The following is an 18,043-nucleotide window of genomic DNA, read 5'->3' as shown; positions in this document are numbered from 1 at the left end:
TTATCTGATGGCTCAGGTGTAATTCAACTTGGGTATATCACATTGGCATTGACATGGGGGTACTTAATTCAGATTTTTAATCTCCCATTAATTTATCTCTTGATGAAACAGACCACAGATGAGACCACCCTGACCTCCAGCAGCCACTATGCTTAAGTTCTCTTGGGCTGAGCACTTCAGAACTTTGGCCATACATCTTCCCCCTTGACCTTGTTCTACCCCAGCCTCAAGGACAGACTGCCCAGAGGCAGAGAGTGGAGGAAAGAGGCTGTTTTTTTTTGTTTTTTTCATTTGAAGGATAACTGCTTTACAGAATTTTATTGTTTTCTGTCAAACATCAACATGAATCAGCCATATATGTACAGAAAGTGAAAGTGAAGTTGCTCGGTTGTGTCTGACTCTTTGCAACCCCATGGACTATAGCCTACCAGGTTTCTCTGTCCATGGGATTTTCTAGGCAAGGATACTGGAGTAGGTTGTTATTTCCTTCTCTAGGAGATCTTCCCAACCCAGGGATCAAACCTGGGTCTCACACATTGTAGGCAGATGCTTTACCATCTGAGACACCAGGGAAGTCAGATATTTACAAAGGCTTTATGAAAGAGAAATTCTTGCACTTTGAAACTTTCCTCTAAGAGATTAAGTACCTCCTGTTCTAGCTCCAGGTTGGAGGTCTTGCTCCAACCTCCTGTTCAGAGGCCACTTGTGGGATCCAGAGCAGGGACAAATGCCCCCTTTGTCTCTTCTCACCCCCAGGGCAGTGCTTTCTGGATGCCTCCTGTCTTTTCTTTCTTGACACCCACCCCCTCCACTACCATTGATTGTGTGAGTACATATGTGTGTGTCATAAGGGACACACACACACACAAAAGGCTATTTTTTCAGTTGCAAAGTTGTGAGCCATAAATATATGTATTCTCGAGGAAATATTTGGAAAGAAATATCCTTAGGTGCCCTGACACTTTGCTTTTCACCTCTCTTCCAGTCTCCCCACCATGCAAGACACACACACACAGTTGAGTAGTCATGGGCAAGTCATTTCTCCTTTCTTTGCCTCATTAACCTATATAGAGAGTGGAGTACAGCTTTCCTGCAGATCAGTTCTTGATTAATAAATGTGTATGTGTGTGTGCGTATGTGTCCATTGTTCTTTAGGGCACACTGTAACCATACATACAGAATCTGTATCTCTTTGAGTCTCCTTTATTACACTTAATACCTAAATTGCTCACTGTGGAGAAATCCATCTTAATAAGATAAGATTATTGGCTCAACTTTATGGATCTTCCTTTGGCCTTTGTGTATGAATAGGAATTAGTTATGACTGAGCTTCAGGAGCTCAATAAAGGCCCTTAACTAATGGTATTCATTCAGAACTGGTATCTTCAGACTATACAGGGGAGCAGGGTCAATGCAAATTTCTCTTATCAGGCAATGATAACAGAAAATGTCCTATCTTTATTTAAAATGCATTCCTTTGTGATAGGATATCACTTTGGAATGATAACGCATGCTCTCCTGTTTTAGATAATAGAAACAAAATCATCTTTTTAGATGCAGGTTTTATAGTTTTGTTATCACAAATTCAAAGGATATCGTTTAGTCAATAGTTGCTGCTGTCATGGTTCTGCCACAAAAAGTGTTTGTTAGTTGCTCAGTCGTGTCCCCGACTCTGTGGACTATAACCCTCCAAGCTTCTCTGTCCATGGGATTTTTCCAGGCAAGAATACTATTGAGTGAGTGAGTGAAGTTGCTCAGTTGTGTCCGACTCTTTGCGACCCCGTGGACTGTAGCCTGCCAGTCTCCTATGTCCATGGGATTCTCCAGGCAAGAATACTGGAGTGGGTTGCCATTTCCTTCTCCAGGGGATCTTTCCAACCCAAGGATCAAACCTGCGTCTCCTGCATTGCAGGCAGACACTTTATGCTCTGAGCCACCAGGGAATAAAGTGGGCTGCTATTTCCTTCTCCAGGGAATCTTTCTGACTCAGCAATCGAACCCTGGTCTCTTGCATTACAGGCAGTTTCTTTACAGTCTGAGCCACCAGGGAAGCACTCTGACACAAAAGGGGTCTACAAATCAACTTGACCAAAACAAAAGTCACTGTTCATGAAAGTTGCGACCAATTTTTAATTATTATGTTGCTAATAACACACTTCAGTTCAATTCAGTCGCTCAGTCGTGTCCGACTCTTTGCGACCCCATGAATCGCAGCACACCAGGCCTTCCTGTCCATCACCAACTCCTGGAGTTCACTCAAACTCACGTCCATCAAGTTGGTGATGCCATCCAGCCATCTCATCCTCTGTCATCCCCTTTTCCTCCTGCCCCCAATCCCTCCTAGCATCAGAGTCTTTTCCAATGAATCAATTCTTTGCATGAGGTGGCCAAAGTAATAACACACTGAAGGTTAATTGACCCAGTTATTATTAGGAGTCTTTTGCAACTGCTAACATTGGTGTGTACAGCAGAGTGCTTAGTCTGTGGTTGTAGGACTCATACTTCTGAAGCTCAAGTTTTTGTTCACTTCTTAATGACTGTGCAAACTTGGGAAATACATGAAATCTCACTAAGCTACAATTTCCTTCTCTTCACAACAGGGATATTAATAACTCATACCTCACAGAGTTGTGAGGATTAAATACATTAATGATACAAGTCTATTATTACTGCAATGCTGAAAAGTTATCAGTTGTTCTTATTGTGGTGCTCCAGCTGAGAAGATCTTGCTTGGAGAGAACAGAAGTTTTAAAATCAGTGAATTGATAAGCTCTTTGGAAACCTGAATGGTTTTGTTATGAATACAACAAATCAATGTTGAAGAAATCCTCTTATGTCCTTTCATCACCTTGAATTTGCACCTAATCTATGGCCCTATCACTTTCTATTTGATTTTTACTCCTTTGTGGTCTTTGATGTCCTGTTAAACATTCATCCATGGAAAGAATGGATTCTTTTTCATCATTGGATCCCTGTATTTCCTTGGGCAAAATCTCAAACATAATTAGTAAATATGTGTAGATCTGACTTTTCAGTATGATCACTAAGAACTTTTTATTTATGTGTTTCATTTCAGCTATTATTATTTGAGCTATCTTAAAATATTACTACATAGATCATGGTAATGATCAAAGCAAACCGCGTAGAATCCTCCTGCCTCTCTGATTATTGTGATTTAAGTATTGTCAGTATAATATGTACTGCTCAGAAAAAGCTTTCTTATACTGTGTATTTGTTGTCAAATATGGCATATTGATTAGTTGTACTTGTCCTAGGCATGTTCAGATAAGGTCAGTCAGTCATACATTAGAGCACTAGCTCCCGTATGGTATATGAACATACCACCCTCCAAACCTCTGATTCCTGAAGGATCAGGAAAGTTAGACTCTAACATTGCTCCACCACAGATTAGCTCTGTGACCTTGAGTATGTCACTTAAATTTTTGGAGCCTTGGATTTCTCACTGATAGAAGAGTATAGGATGAACACATTTCTCAATTATATTCTCACTTCAGTATATTTTGATTGTTAATTATATGTGATGAAAACTTTAAAAGAATCATTTTCATGGGTATATATCAAATTGTGACATTTGAAAGGAAAACAATTTATTGTTGTTCAGTCTCTAAGCCATGTCTGACAGTTTGTGACCCCGTGGGCTGTAGCCTGCCAGGCTCCTCTTCCTCCACTATCTCCTGGAGTTTGCTCAAATTCATATCCCTTGAGTTGATGATGCTATCTAACCATCTCATCCTCTGCTGCCCTCTTATCCTTTTGCCTTGAGTCTCTCCCAGTATCAAGGTCTTTTCCAATGAGTCGGCTCTTCACATCAGGTGACCTAAGTATTGGATGGAGCTTCAGCTTCAGCATCAGTCCTTCCAATGAATATTCAGGATTGATTTCCTTTAGGAATGATTGGTTTGATCTCTTTGTTGTCCAAGGGAGTCTCGAGAGTTTTCTCTGGTACCTCAATTCGAAAGCATCAATTCTATGCTCAGCCTTGTTTATGGCCCAACTCTCACATCTGTACATGACTACTATGGAAAAAACCGTAGCTTTGTCATAGCTTTTCTTCCAAGGAGCAAGTGTCTTTTAAATATAATTAATAAGCATATTACTTAGGTATGCTGGTGGTGATTTAGCTTTATAACCAACATACCTGAGTTTGAACTATTTTCAGGATAATTGGTACCTATATAAATTTTAAGCATGATATGATTTATATGGGAGTTTTGATAGAATCTATGGAAATGAAAAAAGATGATTTATTGTTCTAATTTTTCTAGGAACTCAAGTCTACAGCATATTAGGATTTCTAATACATGCCTTTCCCACCAAGATTTGCAGATGGAGATTTTGAAGGGAGAGGTCTTCGGTCATCTAAATGTGCTTGAGGCACATATCTTGCCAATGGTTAGATCTTCTGCATTTTCATTCCCCAATCAAGCAAAAGGAGCTGATCCTGGCTATGCATGTGTGTCCTTGTGCATGTACAAAGTTTCATCAGCCATCCATGCTTTGAATACTAATCCTTGAAAGAAACAGAATACAACATAACGAATCAATGAAGGGATATTTGATATTGTCTAAAGGATTTTTCTAAGAATTGTTTGTATCAGCAACAGAGAGAAATGTTAGTAACCTCAAACTATAACTCAGTTAAAAACATTTTTCAAATATGAAGAAAATTTTCAACAAGCAGAAACCTCTTTTGTGTGAAATTATGGAAAACTACGGAAGGAAATATTATTAGGGGTAAGTTAACCATCCCAAAATATTTGTAAAACTTGCCTTAGACCTAAGGGTGAACAGCAGAGAAACATAAAGACGCAAAATGGTTAGTGAGATAGCTGAAACAATTGTTATAGGCCTTAATACTCACCTCTGGCCAGGAATCTAGTACCCCTCTGATGGAGGAGAAAAGCCATCTCCATCAATTCATTTTTTCTTCCTGATGTCTTTCCTGTATCAAGTTGGGAAGGCATAGCTTGAGTTCAGAGATATCTTTCTTAGGAAGTTCTGCGATATCCTCTTTGTTTTGCTTTTGTAAATAATGGCTTAGGAAAGATGTTGAGCCAAGTATTGATGTAAAACATATACAGGGAAAACTATCCTGTAAAAATCTGATTGCCACTAAAGAGAATGTTCTCATACATGTTCTTTGAAGGTACCAGGAGCTAACCGTCAGTCACAGTCTAAATGTAGATGAGTTTAATCAAAAATTTCCACTAGAAAACCTTTATTTCTTGTTGAAGCGAGCTATTTATGTCCCAGGCACTGACCTGTAAGTTGAGGAAGGTGTGCAGTGTGAGGTTTTCTATATACGAAGAAAGCACACTCTAACTCCAAAGAAAGTTGGCTCTACCTGCATAAATTAACAAAATGACACTGGTCCATAGTTGTGTTATGACAGACCATTAACTTTTCCTATCTAAGCCCCAATCTATTCTGTAAAAGATAAATGCCACCTACTTCAGAGGATAGTGTATTAGATAGCCAAAAATGCCATAATAACACTCTAGACAAGGTGGCTTTAAACAACAGAAAAGTAGGTTTTCACAGTTCTGGAAGTCCAAGATCAAGATATTGACAGGGCTGGTTTCTGGTGAGACTTCTTTTCCTGATTTGTGTTTAGACAGTTGCCTTCTCTCTGTGTCCTCACAGGCCCTTGTCTCTGGGTACACATGCACCTCTGAGTCTTTCCCTCTGCTTAAAAGGACAGCAGTCCTATAGGATAAGGGCCCCATGCTCATGACCTCAGTTCAGTTCAGTCGCTCAGTCATGTCCGACTCTTTGGGACCCCATGAATAGCAGCACGCCAGGGCTCCCTGTCCATCATCAACTCCCAGAGTTCACTCAGACTCACGTCCATCGAGTCCGTGATGCCATCCAGGCATCTCATCCTCTGTCGTCCCCTTCTCCTTCTGCCCTCAATCCCTCCCAGCATCAGAATCTTTTCCAATGAGTCAACTCTTCGCATGAGGTACCCAAAGTACTGGTGTTTCAGCTTTAGCATCAATCCTTCCAAAGAAATCCCAGGGCTGATCTCCTTCAGAATGGACTGATTGGATCTCCTTGCAGTCCAAGGGACTCTCAAGAGTCTTCTCCAACACCACAAAAAGCATCAATTCTTTGGCACTCAGCTTTCTTCACAGTCCAACTTTCACATCCATACATGAACACTGGAAAAACCATAGCATTGACTAGACGGACCTTTGTTGGCAAAGTAATGTCTCTGCTTTTCAACATGCTATCTAGGTTGCTCATAACTTTCCTTCCAAGGAGTAAGTGTCTTTTAATTTCATGGCTGCAGTCACCATCTGCAGTGATTTTGGAGCCCACAAAAATGAAGTCTGACACTGTTTCCACTGTTTCCCCATCCATTTCCCATGAAATGATGGGACCGGATGCCATGATCTTAATTTTCTGAATGTTGAGCTTTAAGCCAACTTTTTCACTCTCCTCTTTCACTTTCATCAAGAGGCTTTTTAGTTCCTCTTCACTTTCTGCCATAAGGGTGGTGTCATCTGTATATCTGAGGTTATTGATATTTCTCCTGGCAATCTTGATTCCAGCTTGTGCTTCTTCCAGCCCAGCATTTCTCATGATGTACTCTGCATAGAAGTTAAATAAGCAGGGTGACAATATACAGCCTTGATGTACTCCTTTTCCTATTGGGAACCAGTCTGTTGTTCCATGTCCAGTTCTAACTGTTGCTTCCTGACCTGCATATAGGTTTCTTAAGAAGCAGGTCAGGTGGCCTGGTATTCTCATCTCTTTCAGAATTTTCCACAGTTTATTGTGATCCACACAGTTAAAGGCTTTGGCATGGCCAATAAAACAGAAATAGATGTTTTTCTGGAACTCTCTTGCTTTTTCCATGATCCAGCGGATGTTGGCAATTTGATCTCTGGTTCCTCTGCCTTTTCTAAAACCAGCTTGAACATCAGGGAGTTCACAGTTCACGTATCGCTGAAGACTGGCTTGGAGAATTTTGAGCATTACTTTACTAGCATGTGAGATGAGTGTAACTGTGTGGTAGTTTGAGCATTCTTTGGCACTGCTTTTCTTTGGGATTGGAATGAAAACTGACCTTTTCTAGTCCTGTAGCCACTGCTGAGTTTTCCAAATTTGCTGGCATATTGAGTGCAGCACTTTCACAGCATCATCTTTCAGGATTTGAAATAGCTCCACTGGAATCCCATCACCTCCACTAGCTTTGTTTGGTAGTGATGCTTTCTAAGGCCCGCTTGACTTCACATTCCAGGATGTCTGGCTCTAGGTGAGTGATCACACCATCGTGATTATCTGGGTCATGAAGATCTTTTTCGTACTGTTCTTTTGTGTATTCTTGACACCTCTTCTTCATATCTTCTGCTTCTGTTAGGTCCATACCATTTCTGTCCTTTATCGAGCCCATTTTTGCCTGAAATGTTCCCTTGGTATCTCTAATTTTCTTGAAAAAATCTCTAGTCTTTCCCATTCTGTTGTTTTCCTCTATTTCTTTGCATTGATCGCTAAAGAAGGCTTTCTTATCTCTTCTTGCTATTCTTTGGAACTCATTCAGATGCTTATATCTTTCCTTTTCTCCTTTGCTTTTTGCTTCTCTTCTTTTCACAGCTATTTTAAGGCCTCCTCAGACAGCCATTTTGCTTTTTTGCATTTCTTTTCCTTGGGGATGGTCTTGATCCTTGTCTCCTTACAATGTCACGAACCTCTATCCATAATTCATCAGGCACTCTCTATCTATCAGATCTAGGCCCTTAAATCTATTTCTCACTTCCACTGTATAATCATAAGGGATTTGATTTAGGTCATACCTGAATGGTCTAGTGGTTTTCTCTACTTTCTTCAATTTAAGTCTGAATTTGGCAATAAGGAGTTCATGATCTGAGCCACAGTCAGCTCCCAGTCTTATTTTTGTTGACTGTATAGAGCTTCTCCATCTTTGGCTGCAGAGAATATAATCAATCTGATTTCGGTGTTGACCATCTGGTGATGTCCATATGTAGAGTCTTCTCTTGTGTTGTTGGAAGAGGGTGTTTGCTATGACCAGTGCATTTTCTTGGCAAAACTCTATTAGTCTTTGCCCTGCTCCATTCCGCATTCCAAGGCCAAATTTGCCTGTTACTCCAAGTGTTTCTTGACTTTCCTACATTTTCATTCCAGTCCCTATAATGAAAAGGATATCTTTTTGGGGTGTTAGTTCTAAAAGGTCTTGTAGGTCTTCATAGAACCATTCAACTTCAGCTTCTTCAGCATTACCGGTTGGGGCATAGACTTGGATTACTGTAATATTGAATGGTTTGCCTTGGAAATGAACAGAGATCATTCTGTCGTTTTTGAGATTGCATCCAAGTTCTGCATTTCGGACTCTTTTGTTGACCATGATGGCTACTCCATTTCTTCTAAGGGATTCCTGCACCTATTCCAGTTCATTTTAATTCGCTGATTCCTAGAATGTCGACGTTCACTCTTGCCATCTCCTGTTTGACCACTTCCAATTTGCCTTGATTCATGGACCTGACATTCCAGGTTCCTATGCAATATTGCTCTTTACAGCATCGGACCCTGCTTCTATCACCAGTCACATCCACAACTGGGTATTGTTTTTGCTTTGGCTCCATCCCTTCATTCTTTCTGGAGTTATTTCTCCACTGATCTCCAGTAGCATATTGGGCACTTACTGACCTGGGGAGTTCCTCTTTCTGTATCCCATCATTTCGCCTTTTCATACTGTTCATGGGGTTCTCAAGGCACGAATACTGAAGTGGTTTGCCATTCCCTTCTCCAGTGGACCACATTCTGTCAGACCTCTCCACCATGACCCACCCGTCTTGGGTTGCCCCATGGGCATGGCTTAGTTTCATTGAGTTAGATAAGGCTGTGGTCCTAGTGTGATTAGATTGACTAGCTTTCTGTGATTATGGTTTCAGTGTGTCTGCCCACTGATGCTCTCTTGCAACACCTACAGTCTTACTTGGATTTCTCTTTCTTTGGACGTGGGGTATGTCTTCATGGCTCATGACCCCATTTAACCTTAATTCCCTCCTGAAAGGTCTTGTCTCTAAATATGGTCACAATGGGGATAAACACCTTAACATATGAATTTTAGTGGGACATATTTCAGTTCATAACTGAGGTTATGTGGATTATAGAGAAAACATATGCAAAGTACCTAAAACAATGCCTCATGCATTATAGATTGACTCTCAATGATATTGATATGTTTATTTAAAAACTTGACAGCCCTAGTGAGCAATTAAAATATGCAGGTCTAAGGGTCAGACTTTGGATAATAGTGACCCCATGATAGCAAGGCTATACAATTTGTAGTTATAATTATCCTTCATTTTATAGAGGTGTAATTGGTCAGTAAATCCCAGGGCTCATAAGGTCACAGTCAGCTTCTGAGTCAATTAGGCTCTTTCCAGAGCCCTAGATCTGTTAATCCCATCTCAGGCCTGAACTGGCATACTCAATTATCATTTTACCATAGAGCCACCCATCCCAGGGGACAGCCCCTGCCATTTGTCTTTACTGAAGCTTGACCACACTTGAAGGAAGGTCTGCAAAGTGGTCATCTACCAGACAGAGAGATTTGATAGAAAACTTTGGTCACAGACCTTGGTCCCATATCCGTGGGAACTGTTCCAACCATAGAGATATGTGGGCTGATTAAAATTGTACTGCGCTCTGAAAATTGAAGATTGAAGATAGTCCGTATGAGAGCTAGGGATACCTAATTTGTCTTTAAATTTGATTTGTCCTCTGATTTCAAACCTCGTAGCATAAAACCACTTAACCATGAAAAGCTAATATTCACACTCTCAGTCAGATGCTGACCAGAAAATGGTTGTTTTAGCCTCAGACTTGGAGGGGCACATATGAAGCATAGGAACGCACACATTCCTTTGGCTCCCTGAGTTGCTCTCTAGGGAAGATCAGACTGAACACTCAAACATAACTGCATCATCTGAACACTTAAAGGTAGTTAACTCCAGCCTCCTCATTCTTTACTCTTTTCTCTCATCTCAATTATACCTCAGAACATATAAATTATTGAGCCAAAGAACCTAAGGGCTAGGAGGGAAACTGGTGATAGTATGTTCAATACATCAAGAAGGAATAGAATCTCAGTAAGATGCGGTACACTCTCTGAGAATGCCCAACATCTCAGCATGAAGCAGGGATGTGATTAAAAAGCACATCTCTTGAGTCTCAGACCAGAACTCTGCTTTAGGCTGTGGTTATACACAGTGAGAACTAGGTTTAATTTATTCCATGCACCAAGCCTATTATAACTTGCCTTATCAAGAGAAAAACTTTTTTAAAAATTATTCATGAGAATTAAATGGAGAAATGTACTGGATTGTTGAAAAGAAATTGTTTGAAATTTCTTTTCAAACAGCTGTAGACATACCTCTCAGACAGTCCCCAAGATTCCCTCCCCACATAACTCTTTCCCTTTGAGTGTGGGCAGTACTTGTGACAATGATGGGGTATCACTCCCAAGAGTAGCCTGGATTTTGCAGATGTAATTAAGGTCTCTAATCAATTGATTCTGAGTCCATCAAAAGGGATATTGTTCTCATTAAGCCTAACCTTGTCAGGTGAATTATTAAGGAAGTCAAAGGGATCTGAAGGGAGATTATTTTGCTGGACTTCAAAAAGCAGGCCACTGTAAGTTCTACAGAGTCAAGAAGAATTCTTTCACCAATCATGTGAGATTAGAAGACAACCTGAGTATCAGATGAGACCGTAGTCCTGCCTGACCTCTTGTGAGACCCAGAGGAGAGGACTAAGCTAAGTCGTGCTCAGACTCCTGACCCACAAAAACTGAGGGGTAATAAATGGATGCTGTTTTAGCTTCTAATTTTATGATAATGTGTTACAATTCACAACTAAACCAGATTTTGGCACCTAGAAGTGGAGTGGTGCTGGAGCAAAAATCTAAAAAGAAATGAGAGTAGCTTTGGAATTAGACAATGAAAAGAAACTGGAAGAATTTTGAGGAATATAACAGAGAAAGCCTGAATTTTCTTGAACAGACTGTTGGAAAAATTATGAACATTGAGGGTGCTCTTAGTGAGGGCTTAGAAGGAAGTACATAACATGCTACCAAAAACTGGAGGAGGGCTGCTCCTTACTTTTTATGTAGCAGCAGAAAACTTAGTGAAATTGCCTTGGGGTTATATGGAAAGTGAACTCACCAGTGTTATACCTGGTTACTCACAAAGGAAATTTTCAAGATGCAGCCTATTTTCTTCTTCTTGCTCATAGTAAAATATGAGAGGAGAGAGATAAATTGAGGGATGAACTGTTAAAAGAAAACTAAAATAAGACTGTATGATTTTGAAAATTTGGCCTGAAACAGGTTCTGTTCAACTCTTGAGCTAGGAATTTTTTTTGTTTTTTGTTTTTTTTAATTTTTATTTTTAAAGAACTGATTTTTTAAAAGAAAAAGAAAACAAAAAGGAAGAATATGCCATATATGTGACTTGCAAAATAGAAAATAATTACTATCTAGCCCTTTACAGGAGAAGGTTGGCACCCCACTCCAGTACTCTTGCCTGGAAAATCCCATGGATGGAGGAGCCTGGTAGCCTGTAGTCCATGGGGTCGCTAACAGTCGGACACAACTGAGCGATGTCCCTTTCACTTTTCACTTTCATGCATTAGAAAAGGAAATGGCAACCCACTCCAGTGTTCTTGCCTGAGAATCCCGGGGGCAGGGGAGCCTGGTGGGCTTCCATCTATGGAGTCACACAGAGTCGGACATGACTGAAGTGACTTAGCAGCAGCAGCCCTTAACAGAAACAGTTTGGCCACCTCTGTCTTAGAAGATGAAAGTAAAACCTCTCAGAGTAAGGCAGTATGTCTCTGGAATACCTCTATAGTCATAGCAGGTTGGAAACGAAAGGTAATGGATGATGTATTTTGAACAAAGAAGAAAAAACCAGAATCTTAACAGCCTCAACTCTAGTGATGGGAGGAAATTTTAGGAAACTCTGGCCCTTTTTCCAGCCTTTAGTTAGAGATGTATCTAATCCACTTGGATAAATTCTAGAACAAGGACAGCCTGTCACACAGCATCTTCTTGTGTTTGTCAATTTCCAGAACATAAATCCTACAGTGTTTAATCTGGAGACACTGGATTGTGTTCAAACCACTTCACTTAACTGATCAGAAATCTATGGACAAGGGTGGAAGAGACTAGCCTATTATTTAGGGTAGATGCTCAGCTGCTATAACAAAAGACTCAACAAAACAGAAATGGTTTAAATGAAACAACTGTATTTCTCCATTTTATGGGAGTGTAAGTCTGGGTAGCTCAGGGCCTGAGGAGCTGTTCTTATGCTATTTCCAACAAGAGACTTCTGTCTGTAGTCTAGTTTGTCCCTAGACATCTGCTCTAGGCAGTGGTGGAAGGAGAAAGAGGAAGTGAAAAGTAAACAGCTTCTTCCTTAAGTGGCAACATTTCACCTTAATCACCCAGCAGCAACATTTCTCATTTGCCAGATTATAATGACAAAGCCACACCTTGTTGCAAAGGAGTCTGGGTATATAATGTCTATCTAGGAAACTCTGCTAAAACTTGGAAAGTTTTACTACTTAAGAAATAAAAGGAGAGTGGGTGCTAGGATGCAGTTGCTCTCTGTCACAAAACAAAATTCTGAAGGTAAGGAGTAAAGTTTAAGACTTTTTGTGCTCATTTCACATCCTTGGAAGTAGAATCTGAATTTCCTGAACCACAGAATAGAGGAACTTGAAGATTATTAAAGGTCATTTAGATCAAGAGCCTCAACTTATGACTACATCTAAAAAATAAAAAATGGCTTGATTGATATCCCACTCTCTGACAATGGTAGAGCTGATGATTGTCTATAAGTCTATGCCTCCATCATCACACATACAGACCACAGCACATAGCATAGGGCACTACTATAAATATTCAAAAAAAAATTATAAGGAAAGGATGGAGAAAAAATGAGCAAAATGGAAAAAAAAGGAAGAAGAGAAGGATAGAAAGAATAATGAAAAGAATAAGTAGAAACACTGGCAGAGATGATATGCTTTTTGGAAACACATGTTTTTCCCTTTCCTGCTTGTCCGATTTATCCCGAGCATGGCTGCACCACAGCATCAAGGTATCCCTTGGGCAAATTGTAGTCTGGCTTTCAGCTGACTAGATGAGGTGGCTCATCGTGTACCTCAAAGGACTTACACGCAGGATGGATAAGTCCCAATCAATGATGCTACCAGATATGGCAGTGGACACTGGAATGTGGTGGCCATCATCCATGTGAGAGAACTTCATATGGTGGTAGACACTGGCATATGATGGGCACACTTTGGTCACATAAATCAGGGTGAGTAATCAAAACTCCTAAGACAAGGGAATAATGGATATGAGGAAGGGCTAGCTCAGGAATTCAGGCAGCTCTGATTAATATTTCATCTTGAGATTGATCTGACCAATGAGGAAACTGAACTAATGATAACCAGATATCCTCAAAAAGAATCTTCCAGACTTAAAGGGGCCATGAGCTCTGAATGGACAAGATTTCTACTTAAAGCTAAAGCTCTCAGAAAGTTCAAGACATATAGAGATTCACTGGAGATAATTCATAATTCATAACTCAAAAATCCATTCTTCCTTTCCATATCATTGCCCTGGGTCCTGGATTCTGAAGCATGAAGAATTTAGATCAGTGGAGAGAAGAGAGACAAATTTGGTTTAAAAGGATAGAAGAGAGCACACAATGAAGACTTTGGCATTTTTATCAGAGGAACTCTTTGTGACCCCAGGAGAGATCTAAACACTGAGACAGTCCTTCATCTTTCTGGAAACCACTGGGAGACCCCCGAGGTAGTGGTGAATCGTGAGTGCCAGATTCTAGACCAGAGTTCTCAGTGTGCCAAAAGAGATCATATTTACACACATCCTAATAGGAACATTATGAGACAGCAGGAATATTTGATGAGAAAAGTAATCAACCAAACTAAATGTCCCTCTAAATCTCAATTGTTCTTAATAATAGCTAATATCAATTTCTTACCAATTGTAGTCACCGTCCTAAGTACTTCATGTGTACCACTTTGAAATAACCATATTATCCCCATATTTTATTTTATTTTATTTTTATTTTTATTTTTTTTTTTTGTGTCCATAACATACCAGTTTACTGAACTGCTGAAACATGATCATTTACCTTTTTTCAAAAAAATTGAAGTCTAGTTGATTTACATTGTTTCAGGTGTACAAAGTGGTTCAGTTTTATATATATACAGATAAAGATATACATGTATTATTTTTCAGATTCATTTCCATTATAGGTTATTACAACAAATTGAATGTAGTTCCCTGTGCTATACCATTTATCCTTGTTGGATCATTTACCTTTTAAAAATATACAATGATCTCCCCACAAGGTCAATTTCCGCTGTTGTTTTCCTGGTGGGGCTTCAGACATCTTTTGACTCCACATACAAGATAGAATGAAAGAAAACAGAAACTGTTTCCTTCTGGAGCAGTCACGTAGTTTCAGTTTTCTTCTGGTGCCAAAAGGTGTGAAATAGGACTGGGTGGTATTTAAATTATTTCAACTGGGATTTTCAGCTTCAATGAGAATTACATATTTCACATTTGTTTTTAAAAAATGTACATTAGTTTATTTAGGTATTTCAACATATATCGATAAGCATATTCAAGTATGAGCTGTAACTGTTACAACAAAAAGGACTTTTACTGGGAGGGGAGCAAGTAGATTGTCTAAAATATTTAACATGTGAAATAGTTTCCTAACATTCGCTCTCGAAAACAGAATTACCAGAACAATCTCTTCAAAGGGTTGGATGTATCTTCACAAGCGTGCATCTGGCGAGCTATTGTTTTCAGTAGCTGGAGGTGATAATGTGATCCCTTCTGATGTAACACACCAGAATTTCTATTCAGTTCCTGGGGACCCACAAGAGACCCCAGTTTTTTGCTCTAACAGACAAAGCATTATTAGTTAAGAGACTGAGTGACTTCACTTTTACTTTTCATGCATTGGAGAGGGAAATGAGAACCCACTCCAGTGTTCTTGCGTGGAGAATCCCAGGGACAAGGGAGCCTGGTGGGCTGCCGTCTATGGGGTGGCACAGAGTTGGACATGACTGAAGCGACTTAGCTGAGGCTTCTATTTAAGGCTGTCAAATGTACCTTTTCTTTTTTTTACACACTTAAAATACCTGGTGTATATAAGCTCAATAGTAAATATACTAAGAGATGTTTGTTGTTGTTATTGTTAAAAATCGGATTTCCAAGGACAGTATTTCTGAAAAAATGAATGTTTTTAACCTGTCATTGAAAGGCAATAATGTAGATCTGCAAAGATGTCACAAAAGTTCACAAGCCCATTAGCATCATCAATAACATGCTGGTTAGGAAAAGAACCCTAGAGAAGGTAAGCAACTATCATTCAGTACAGTTCAATTCAGTCGCTCAGTCGTGTCCGACTCTTTGCGGCCCCATGAATTGCAGCACACCAGGCCTCCCTGTCCATCACCAACTCCCGGAGTTCACTCAAACTCACGTCCGTCGAGTCAGTGATGCCATCCAGCCATCTCCTCCTATGTCGTCCCCTTCTCCTCCTGCCCCCAATCCCTCCCAGCATCAGAGTCTTTTCCAATGAGTCAACTCTTCGCATGAGGTGGCCAAAGTACTGGAGTTTCAGCTTTAGCATCATTCCTTCCAAAGAACATCCAGGACTGATCTCCTTTAGGATGGACTGGTTGGATCTCCTTGCAGTCCAAGGGACTCTCAAGAGTCTTCTCCAACACCACAGTTCAAAAGCATCAATTCTTCACCACTCAGTTTCCCTCACAGTCCAACTCTCACATCCATACATGACCACTGGAAAAACCATAGCCTTGACTAGATGGACCTTTGTTGGCAAAGTAATGTCTCTGCTTTTCAATATGCTATCTAGGTTGATCATAACTTTCCTTCCAAGTAGTAAGTGTCTTTTAATTTCATGGCTGCAGTCACCATCTGCAGTGATTTTGGAGCCCCAAAAAGTAAAGTCTGACACTGTTTCCACTGTTTCCCCATCTATTTCCCATGAGGTGATGGGACCAGATGCCATGATCTTTGTTTTCTTTTTTTTTTTTTTTATTTTTTTTTATTTTTTTTTTAATTTTTAGTTTTTTATTTTTTAAATTTTAAAATCTTTAATTCTTACATGCATTCCCAAACATGAACCCCCCTCCCACCTCCCTCCCCAGAACATCTTTCTGGGTCATCCCCATGCACCAGCCCCAAGCATGCTGCATCCTGCGTCAGACATCGACTGGCGATTCAATTCACATGATAGTATACATGTTAGAATGGCATTCTCCCAAATCATCCCACCCTCTCCCTCTCCCTCTGAGTCCAAAAGTCCGTTATACACATCTGTGTCTCTTTCCCTGTCTTGCATACAGGGTCGTCATTGCCATCTTCCTAAATTCCATATATATGTGTTAGTATACTGTATTGGTGTTTTTCTTTCTGGCTTACTTCACTCTGTATAATCGGCTCCAGTTTCATCCATCTCATCAGAACTGATTCAAATGAATTCTTTTTAACGGCTGAGTAATACTCCATTGTGTATATGTACCACAGCTTTCTTATCCATTCATCTGCTGATGGACATCTAGGTTGTTTCCATGTCCTGGCTATTATAAACAGTGCTGCGATGAACATTGGGGTACATGTGTCTCTTTCAATTCTGGTTTCCTCGGTGTGTATGCCCAGAAGTGGGATTGCTGGGTCATAAGGTAGTTCTATTTGCAATTTTTTAAGGAATCTCCACACTGTTCTCCATAGTGGCTGTACTAGTTTGCATTCCCACCAACAGTGTAGGAGGGTTCCCTTTTCTCCACACCCTCTCCAGCATTTATTGCTTGCAGATTTTTGGATCGCAGCCATTCTGACTGGTGTGAAGTGGTACCTCATTGTGGTTTTGATTTGCATTTCTCTAATAATGAGTGATGTTGAGCATCTTTTCATGTGTTTGTTAGCCATCCGTATGTCTTCTTTGGAGAAATGTCTATTTAGTTCTTTGGCCCATTTTTTGATTGGGTCGTTTATTTTTCTGGAGTTGAGCTGCATAAGTTGCTTGTATATTTTTGAGATTAGTTGTTTGTCAGTTGCTTCATTTGCTATTATTTTCTCCCATTCAGATGGCTGTCTTTTCACCTTGCTTATATTTTCCTTTGTTGTGCAGAAGCTTTTAATTTTAATTAGATCCCATTTGTTTATTTTTGCTTTTATTTCCAGCATTCTGGGAGGTGGATCATAGAGGATCCTGCTGTGATTTATGTCTGAGAGTGTTTTGCCTATGTTCTCCTCTAGGAGTTTTATAGTTTCTGATCTTACATTTAGATCTTTAATCCATTTTGAGTTTATTTTTGTGTGCGGTGTTAGAAAGTGATCTAGTTTCATTCTTTTACAAGTGGTTGACCAGTTTTCCCAGCACCACTTGTTAAAGAGATTGTCTTTACTCCATTGTATATTCTTGCCTCCTTTGTCAAAGATAAGGTGTCCATATGTGTGTGGATTTATCTCTGGGCTTTCTATTTTGTTCCATTGATCTATATGTCTGTCTTTGTGCCAGTACCATACTGTCTTGATGACTGTGGCTTTGTAGTAGAGCCTGAAGTCAGGCAAGTTGATTCCTCCAGTTCCATTCTTCTTTCTCAAGATTGCTTTGGCTATTCGAGGTTTTTTGTATTTCCATACAAAGCTTGAAATTATTTGTTCTAGTTCTGTGAAAAATGTGGCTGGTAGCTTGATAGGGATTGCATTGAATTTGTAAATTGCTTTGGGTAGTATACTCATTTTCACTATATTGATTCTTCCAATCCATGAACATGGTATATTTCTCCATCTATTAGTGTCCTCTTTGATTTCTTTGATCAGTGTTTTATAGTTTTCTATATATAGGTCTTTAGTTTCTTTAGGTAGATATATTCCTAAGTATTTTATTCTTTTCGTTGCAATGGTGAATGGAAT

The sequence above is a fragment of the Ovis canadensis genome, chromosome 3 (genome assembly GCF_042477335.2).
Source record: "Ovis canadensis isolate MfBH-ARS-UI-01 breed Bighorn chromosome 3, ARS-UI_OviCan_v2, whole genome shotgun sequence".
Taxonomy (NCBI): Eukaryota; Metazoa; Chordata; class Mammalia; order Artiodactyla; family Bovidae; genus Ovis; species Ovis canadensis.
The sequence above is the reverse complement of the archived record's forward strand: the minus strand, read 5'-3'. Positions refer to the sequence as shown.